The sequence below is a fragment of the Salmo salar genome, chromosome 05 (assembly GCF_965601325.2).
Source record: "Salmo salar chromosome 05, fSalSal1, whole genome shotgun sequence".
Taxonomy (NCBI): Eukaryota; Metazoa; Chordata; class Actinopteri; order Salmoniformes; family Salmonidae; genus Salmo; species Salmo salar.
In genome coordinates this window covers 35,952,716-35,963,015 of record NC_138295.1, presented here as the reverse complement: position 1 = coordinate 35,963,015, position 10,300 = coordinate 35,952,716, and positions in this window count along the sequence as shown.

Here is a 10,300-nt window from a genome sequence, read left to right as displayed (position 1 = left end):
GTCCCATTCAGGAAATCGTTGTGTTGACATGAAAGGAAAACCGCCGTAATCATATTAAAATGTCATGGTCTTATCTCGTTTCGATAAAGGCATTCCAATTCCGTGTGTGTGTGTATGTGTGTGCGTGTATACTGTACGTGCAGTCGTGAGTTCCTATTGCCTTCGGCGCACCCACCCCCGTGGTGTTTATTTACCACGGCAATCAATTCAAAATCAGCGCACTGAAAATCACCCGTCGTGATGTTTGGGGGAGACAGTATTAGAGCTATGAGGGATCAGTCTTAAAATACATTTCTGGGACAGTCAGGGATGGGAGGGGAGAGGGGGAGAGAGGGACGACGGTGGGAGATTTATGGCGTTTTGTGGCCCCGGCGTTGCACTGCACTGGAGTTCTTAGTCAGATGCCGTTGTTCACTGCTGTTGGCTTGAGCCGTGCTCTGGGAAAGGCTGCTAAGAGAATCCACAACATCGCTTCCACTACAGTGGTGCTAATGATGTCAACATATTACGTGGGACTGTGCGCAATCTGTGCATATACTTTGGTTGGGCTTTTGTTCCAGAGAAAACTGTGTCCGGTACATTGTGTTTTGTTGTACCGTACGGTAGGATAGAATTAGGCTACGCCACGTGCTATTGTTTTTGCAGCCATTGTAATAAAGTTGCAGCGATCCCTTGTGGCCAGGTGACATAGGCTATATCAGGTTTACCGTGCTCTAGGGATGGAGCTCAGATAAGCTCCAGGAAAGTATGTCGTTGTGTAGTGTGTAGAAATCGTTGTCTCACCACTGTACTATTCAGAACTCCCCATACACGTAACACTATTCCACCTGCTAGTATACACTAGTATGCACGAAACATTAGAAACACCTGCTCTTTCCATGACATAGACTGACCAGGTGAATCCAGGTGAAAGTTTTGGTCCCTTATTGATGTCACCTTCAATCAGTGTAGATGAAGGGGAAGAGACATGTTAAAAAAATAAATACAAAAAAAGACATGTGAATTCACCATTCAGAGGGTGAATTCACCATTCAGAGGGTGAATGGGGCCATTCAGAGGGTGAATGGGCCATTCAGAGGGTGAATGGGGCCATTCAGAGGGTGAATGGGCCATTCAGAGGGTGAATTCACCATTCAGAGGGTGAATGGGCCATTCAGAGGGTGAATGGGCCATTCAGAGGGTGAATGGGCAAGACAAAATATTGAAGTGCCTTTAAACGGGGTATGATATTAGGTGCCCGGCGCATCAGTTTGTGTCAAGAACTGCGCCGTGGCTGGGTGTTTTCACGCTCAACAGTTTCCCCCGTGTTTATCAAGAAAGGTCCACCACCCGAAGGACATCCTGCCGACTTGACACAACTGTGGGAAGCATTGGAGTCAACATGGGCCAGCATCCATTTGGAACGCTTTCGACACCTTGTAAAGGCCATGCCCCAAACGAATTAAGGCTGTTCTGATGGCAACTCAGTATTAGTACAGTGTCCTTAATGTTTTGTACAATCCCGTTCGTTACATGAGCAGGGCACATGACCCCAGTCCTACAGGTCACGCTGGGTCAGCCAGTTGTTTCTGTCAGTAGAGGTCAGGGTCAAAGCACGTGAAATGACACTTTCTGCCACATCATCCCCTTCAGCGTCACCGCAAGTGACTCTGCAGCTGCTCTAAATGACATTTGCATACCTCCTGTGTCAGGGAACAAGCGGTATACTCTGGCCCCAGGGAATGTCATCTATAGGCATTTGGTGTATGGAAATCACAGAGGATGACAGGCTCCCGTTTACCTCTGGTGATGAAGTCTTCGTTAGGCCTGGCTTACTACACTTAATTGTTTTAAGATTAAATTGCCTTGATCAAAACTTGTGAACCTGGAATTTAGTCTCCAGGGAAAGATGGCACTCAGTGACACAGATCAAGAACATCTCCAAGCGCGCACTCACTCTCTCTCTCTGTTGCGCTCACTCTCTCTGTTGCTCTCTCCCTCTCACTTTCTGTGTTGCGCTCTCTCGTGCGCTCTCTCTCTCTCTCTCTCTTTCGGCAAGTGTCTCTCTCTCTCTGTTGCGCTCTCTCTCTCTCTGTGTGTTGCGCGCCCTCTCTCTCTCTGTGTGTTGCGCGCCCTCTCTCTCTCTGTGTGCTGCGCGCCCTCTCTCTCTGTGTGTTGCCCTCTGTCTCTCTCTCTCTGTTCAATTTGTTTTATTGGCATGACGTAACAATGTACATATTGCCAAAGCTTACTTTGGATATTTACAATATTAAAATAATAAGAATCAAAATTGTCAACGGGACAACAGTAACAACAATGACCAAGGGTCATAATAGCCATACATTGAACAATAACAATAAGCATACAGTAAAGGACATGTGCAGGTTGGTTTGTCTTTCAGGCACTGTCCCTCATCTTATGGCAGGCAGCAATGTAGTGCGCTGCCAACCCAAAACTCTCTGCGTCCTCCCCCAACAGGACGGGTAGCCTATTCTCATCAGAGAGGTCTTTGAAACCTTGAATAAGGGTTTCAAATTTGGGGAAATGACACTAATTGTTTTATATTTTTTACATTTTGTCAGGAAATGCAGCTCTGTCAGATTCTGCTGCTGTGCAGTGGTTGCACAGCCTTTCCTTTCCTCTCTCAATTCAATGGGCTTTATTGGCATGGGAAACATATGTTTACATTGCCAAAGCAAGTGAAATGGATAAACAAAAGTGAAATAAACAATCAAATGTCACGTCCTGACCAGTAATAGGGGTTATTTGTTATTGTAGTTTGGTCAGGACGTGGCAGAGGGTATTTGTTTTATGTGGTTCGGGGTGGTGGTTTGTTCAGAAGGGTGTTGGATTTATTATTTCCGGGTTATGTTTTTTGTATTTCTATGTTCTCTCTAGTTTAGTATTTCTATGTTAGGTAATTGGGTGTTGGACTCTCAATTGGAGGCAGGTGTTTGTAGTTGCCTTTGATTGAGAGTCCTATATATAGGTATGCGTTTTGTTTGTGTTTTGTGGGAGATTGTTTCTGTGTATAGCGCCAAGCCTTACAGGACTGTTATTCGTCGTTTCTTTTTTTGTGTACGTGTTTATTTTTGGTTCACCTTCTTTGCCAACTAAATAAAAAAGATGAGTGCACATTTCCCCGCTGCGTCTTGGTCCGCTTTATCCGACGACAACCGTTACATCAAAAGTGAACTGTAAATATTACTCACAAAGTTCCAAAATAATAGAGACATTTAAAATGTCATTATGTCTATTTACAGTGTTGTAACGATGTGCAAAAAGTACAAAATGGAAAATAAACAAATATGGGTTGTATTTACAATGGTGTTTGTTCTTCACTGGTTGCCCTTTTGACAACAGGTCACAAATCTTGCTGCTGTGATGGCACACTATGGTATTTCACCCAGTAGATATGGGCGTTAATCAAAATTAGGTTTGTTTTCGTATTCTTTGTGGGTCTGTATAATCTGAGGGAAACATGTGTCTCTAATATAGTCATACATTTGGCAGGAGGTTAGGAAGCAGCTCAGTTTCCATCTCATTTTGTAGGCAGTGTGCACATATACGGTCTTCTCTTGAGAGCCAGGTCTGCCTACGGCGGCCTTACTCAAAAGCAAGGCTATGCTCACTGAGTCTGTACATAGTCAAAGCTTTCCTTAAGTTAGGGTCAGTCACAGTGGTCAGGTATTCTGCCACTGTGTACTCTCTGTTTAGGGCCAAATAGCATTCTAGTTTGCTCTTTTTTCTTAATTCTTTCCAATGTGTCATGTAATTATCTTTTTGTTTTCTCATGATTTGTTTGGGTCTAATTGTGTTGCTGTCCTGGGGCTCTGTGGGGTCGGTATGTGTTTGTGAACAGAGACCCAGGACCAGCTTGCTTAGGGGACTGTTCTCCAGGTTCATCTCTCCATAGGGGATGGCTTTGTTATGGAAAGTTTTGAAATCGCTTCCTTTTTGGTGGTTGTAGAATTTAACTGCTCTTTTTTGGATTTTGAAACTAATTCTGATCTGCATGCATTATTTGGTATTTTACGTTGTACACTGAGGATATTTTTGCAGAATTCTGCATGCGGAGTCTTAAATTGGTGTGTCACATTTTGTGAATTCTTGGTTGATGAGAAGAACCCAGACCTCACAACCATAAAGGGCAATGGGTTCTCTAAATGGTTCAAGTATTTTTTTGCCAAATCCTAATTGGTATGTCGAATTTTATGTTCCTTTTGATGGCATAGAAGGCCCTTCTTGCCTCGTCTCTTAGCTCGTTCACAGCTTTGTGGAAGTTACCTGTGGCGCTGATGTTTAGGCCAAGGTATGTATAATTTTTTGTGTGCTGTAGGGCAACAGTGTCTAGATGGAATTTGTAGTCTTGGCAACTGGACCTTTTTTGGAACACCATTATTTTTGCCTTTATGAGATTTACTGTCAGGGCCCAGGTCTGGCAGAATCTGTGCAGAAGATCTAGGTGCTGCTGTAGGCCCTCCTTGGTTGGGGACTTCATTATTTATTTATTTATTTATTTATTTCTCTCTCCCCCTGTGGTGAGCAGTATGTCCTGCGCCTCCGACTCGTTGAAGTAGGAATCCAAATCCGGGTTAGTGATCGCTGTTCTGATGTCCAGAAGCTCTTTTTGGCCATAGGAAACCATGGCGGAAGCATTTGGTACCAAAAAAAGTTCAGTTAAAAAAAACACACAAAATGGAAGGATAGGTCAGGAGCCAATAAAACTCTTCAAAACATCTAATAAATGTCTGTCAGTAACCATGTATTTCATCCACAGTTTCTTTGCTAGTAAAGTCATGTGTATAAAAAATAAAAAATAAATTACTACAGGTGTGATGGAAACAGGTAGTTTTGGTATAATTTTATAAATGCAGACAGATCATTTGCTTGTTCCACATGGTCAGATCTTTTTGTCTCTGTAAAATGTATTTTGTGAGAAATGGTGGTGGAAACGCCTTTGTGCACAAATATTGATATAATAACCAAGCGATGATATGGCATATGGTCCTCCCAGTATGACTTGGGAAACCATGTGACAGTGGAAGGTGATGCGCTTATGCACAACAACAAAAGAGTATTGGGATCTACTTAATTCAACATTGAACAGAAGTTACACCTGATGGAAACAGATTATTTTTATTGAAAATTATTATTACAGATTTACTTAATTTACTTGAATTGAGCAATTCAGATTGACAAAATGTGTTTAAGTATTCATGTTTCTAACACAACTGGGTCAAATACACATTTCAGTTGAAGACGTTCAGTTGTACAACTGCTCTTGTCCCTTTACCTCCAAAATAAACCAATTTATCCTTTCCAATAATTATTGAGGGTCTTATTCTGGTGACATGATGATTCTTGGCTGCCGTTTGACAAATAAAAATAGTCTTGCTCTTTTGTCCATAATAATCTCATCATGTAGTAGGCTATCCGCACAGTATCTGCAAGCTGTTGGCTAGAATGCACGTGCCAAGACCAGTGGGCAAAATCGCTATATAAGGCAATTTGTGACAAAACCATCACTAGAGTTGAAAATGCGATGGAAACCCATTTAACTTGTATTTTTTATTTGGTACACGGGAATTTAACCACAAAATATATTTTTCTGTGCACTACTACATCATCACGCACATCTTTTTATCTGCAACAAGTCCATTTGCTGGAAACATCTCGTGGGAAAATGAGCATATTGTTTTTATCTGGATTTTGTCATAGTCGCATGAAAATTGGTCTCCAATTGGTTGGAAACCTAGCTACTGAAGCATTTCTGAAGTGTTGATTAGATGTTGAGCTCAAACATGCTCCAAACCATTCTGCCTCAGGTCTAATCCCTTTGTGAAAGAATACTGTCCTCTTTGCTCTTCTCTGGTGTGCTATCCATCCCAGGTAGGGCTGCAGCAACACGGCGAAACAGCTGAGGAACCACAAGAAAGGAGTCAGTGGAGCAAAACAGCCCTTCAACACCGTGCATCTGTAACAGTGTAGGTTCCGTCCCTCTCTTCGCCCCAACCCGGGCTCGAACCAGGGACCCTCTGCACACATCAACAACTGACACCCACGAAGCATCGTTACCCATCGCGCCTCAAAAGCCGCGGCCCTTGCAACGCAAGGGGAAACCCTACTTCAAGTCTTAGAGCGAGTGACGTCACTGATTGAAACTCTATTAGCGCGCACCACCACTAACTAGCCATTTCACATCGGTTACACTCACCCCCCCTTTGACCTCCTCCTTTTCCGCAGCAACCAATGATCCGGGTCAACAGCATCAATGTAACAGTGTAGGTTCCGTCCCTCTCTTCGCCCCAACCCGGGCTCGAACCAGGGACCCTCTGCACACATCAACAACTGACACCCCACGAAGCATCGTTACCCATCGCGCCACAAAAGCCGCGGCCCTTGCAACGCAAGGGGAAACCCTACTTCAAGTCTCAGAGCGAGTGACGTCACTGACTGAAACGCTATTAGCGCGCACCACCACTAACTAACTAGCCATTTCACATCAATAATGTAAAGTTGGCCACATAACAGTGAAGAACTACACGGCGTATACTAAACACCAAACATTAGGAACACCCCCGGTTTTTATCTTCCAGACCAAACTAATAGCTTTCTTAATGGAGAATCTCAGCATTAATGAAGACTGTAACCCGTCGCATAAAGAGAGCATTTGTGCAAGTGGAACTTCCTCTGAAAACATTTCCAACAGAGTCTATTGAAGTCAAATGGATTGTGATCACTGTTGTGTGCCAAGCGTTCCCTTTTTTTCTGTCTTAAAATAACAAGCAGCTTGTTTAAATGTCAGAGTGTTGGCTTTGGCAGAGAAGTGGGTAGGGGGTGGATATAAGGGGTGTGGGTGTGAAACATTACCCTTTCAGACTCAAGAATGACTGTAGCTAATTAACAGAGCTATACTTTCTCAAATATCACATTAATGTCAGTGACCATATCCAGCGGGCAGGAAGGAGGGGGCTAAGCTTTGAAGGCTACAGTCCCTAGTTTGAGATCAGAAGAGCTGTATCCCTGTGGATATTACAAGCTCAGTAGTTGTAAGGTTATGTCGTGTGTCCTTGCAATAGAAGATTGCTCATTCATAGGCATATGCTGGCCTGTACCTTACAGTACGTTCCAAACCCGTGTCGCCTGATACCACCACAGCCCTGGTGTTGCAGTCATGTAGGGTAGCAAGTGAGCAGTATAACACTGTTACCACCCTTGAATCGTTTTGCGGTGACAGAACACACCGTGGCCCCACCAGAAAAGCATCTGTTAATTCCCTTGTAGTTTTAGGGAGGGAAAAAAAAAGTACTTTGTGGAAGATCAATGACTTTTCACTCCTAAAACCTGAGAAACAAAATAATCCAAAAGTTCCTTCAAGGTCGTTCTCACACTATTTGCTATTCTCACTGAGTGATGTAGACTTCTATTTTTTGACACTCCTCTCTTTACCTTGTCTCCCAAAATATTCACTTTCAAACATGAGTGAACATAATTATAGCATCTCCCTCAACACCCGCTTGACTCTAATCTTCATTTCATCCAGCTCTGTGAGAGGACTGCAGTCTTCTGATGACTGACGTCGCAGTGTGTTCCCGCATCTCTCTCGATTAATTTGCCTCTACCTTCTTAAGAGCGGGAGTGTGTCGTACCGTTGTCTCCCGTGATAAATACACTACAGTAGCTACTTCTAGAGGGAAGCTCCGGTGGTCAGGTATGTACAATGCTGGTCAGACCAATTAGAAGCCATGCTCCAAGACTGTATAGATCACATGGATTGGAATATGTTCCGGGGCGCCTCTGGGGATAGCGTCAACGAATACACAGACTCAGTCACCAAATGGAAAAAAAATAAATGCATAGATGATGTGATACCTATGGTGTCTTTTAAAACATACCCAAATCAAAAAACGTGGATTGATGGCAGCCTTGTCTGGAAACTGAAGGAGAGAGATGCTACTTAAAACCACGGCAAGGAGACCAGGGACAGTTATATGGTAAAGAGTGGTTTTGCCAACTCCTATAGTGTCAATTACCATAGGAGTTGGGAAGAGAGCAGAAACAGATCTGGCACCAAGCTAGAAAATATCTTTACAGATCTGACACCAGCAAATAACTTGAGTATAGCCTGTATTATGTAGCCTCAATCTGTGTGTCTCTCAATCATTGCGTCGCTCGTCTCGGTCTATAGACAGTGTCCGGCTGAGGAGCTGCCCTTCCCAGACAGCTCAGTGGACCTAGTGACGGCCATGTCTGCATTCCACTGGTTTGACCAGACGCGGTTCCTCCAGGAAGCCCATAGGATCCTGCAGCTTAAAGGCTGTCTCACTCCACTCAACTATACTGTACCATGGAGATCCAATATGGAGACTGCTACCACACACTCTATTCTATTCTCTAAACTTGTATTAGCCATAAACAGTGAAAACGTATCATTCTATTCACTGTAGAAAACATGAGAAAAAAAATTAAATGCACATCTTTCATAAATTCACAGTGCATAAAGTTGTGTTTTTTCAACAGCATTTGTGTTTTTGTATCTCAGTTTTATGCTGCCCTTCTGCCCTATCGTAACCTCTTCCTGGGCCCCAGCTCTGTGGCTTTCTACAAACAGTCCTACTACTCCATCCGCTACACAGAGAAAGAGTGGTGAGGCCTGAGTAGCATTGCATCCACTGTTTCATCTGCCCTTGTTACTACTGTACAATAAGTGTTGAATTCAATGCTATCCTCGATTTCCAGGTTTCCTCCAGTAGCCGAGTGAATAACAACAATTAGAAGGATGGCATTGCAAGACTAACTCATTGCTAATTCTGTGTTGAACGGTTGTGTCTAGGGAGGAGTGTATATGGGTGAACAGCCTGGTCTCATAGACTAGATGTAACATAGTAAAAGTAAATCCGGAACACTCAAATTAGTATGGTATGTTATGTTTGGTATGGTTACATAAGATTGGGTTGACTTAAGTAGCAATCTAAGGTTGCGAGTTCAGCAGCTAATTAGCAACTTTTCAACTACTTACTACTTTTTATCTACTTTGCAACTACTTAGCCCTTCCCCTAATCCTAACCTTAACCCTTTTAGCTAAACCTTGACCTAACCTTAACCCTTTAACCTAACTCCTAAACTTAACCCTAACCCCAACCCCAACCCCTAGCTAACTGTACAAGCTAGCTAACGTTAGCAACCTAGCTAGAATTTGTAACATATACATTTTGCATATTTGTAACATATAATACGAATTATAATTTGTAGCATAATCATACAAAATGAGTGATGGACATCAACAAATTAATATATACCATACGAAACATCATACTAAATGGATTGTCTCAGATTTACATACAGAATAATATGAAATGCTCTGAGACTAGGTTGAGGTGAAGAGACCCATGCCTCTGTTCAGCAACATGGGCATGATATAGTCCTTCTCCAGCTACCAGGTTCTACTAAAGAAAGACCCAAAGAGAGCCCCTGAGGACAATGAGGTCTATGTGCTTGTGAGTCATCCAATCGCGTTAACGCTCACAAGGCTGCCGGCCCAGACGGTATCCCTTGTCGTGCCCTCAGAGCATTTGCAGACCAGCTAGCTGTTGTCTTTTCTGACATTTTCAATCTCTCTCTAGCTCAGGCCGTTATCCCCACCTGCTTCAAGATGTCCACTATCATCCCCGTGCCCCAAATAGAGAAAGTAACTACCGACACTTGGCACACACTTCCATTATCATGAAGTGCTTCAAGAAGCTAGTCAAATACCACATCACCTCCTCCCTCCTTGACACAGTCGACCCTCTCCAATTCACCTACCGCCCTGACAGATCCTGTTCATTGACCTACAATACCATAGTGCCCTCTAAGCTCACCACAAAGCTCACGGCCCTGGGACTGAACTCATCTCCATGCAACTGAGCCCTGGACCTCCAGGTGGTGAAGGAAGGCAACATTACCTTCTCCACACTGATCCTCAACATGGGGGCCCCACAAGGGTGTGTCCTCAGTCCCCTCCTGTACTTCAAGTATTCCCATGACTGGGGGGGGTCTCACACAGTTCCAACTCCATCATCAAGTTCACTAATGACACAACAGTATTAGGCCTGATTACCAACAACGACGAGACGGCCTACAGAGAGGAGGTATGCACTCTGACGGCGTGGCGCCAGGTAAACAGCTGCTCCCTCAACATCTGCAAAACAAAAGAGCTGATTTTGGACTTCAGAAAGAATTAGGCTGAGCACGCTCCATCCTCATCAATGGGCCACCATGGAGGCGGTCAAAAAGTTCAGAAAATCCCGCCCATTGCCCCGGAGCGCTCCACTTCCTT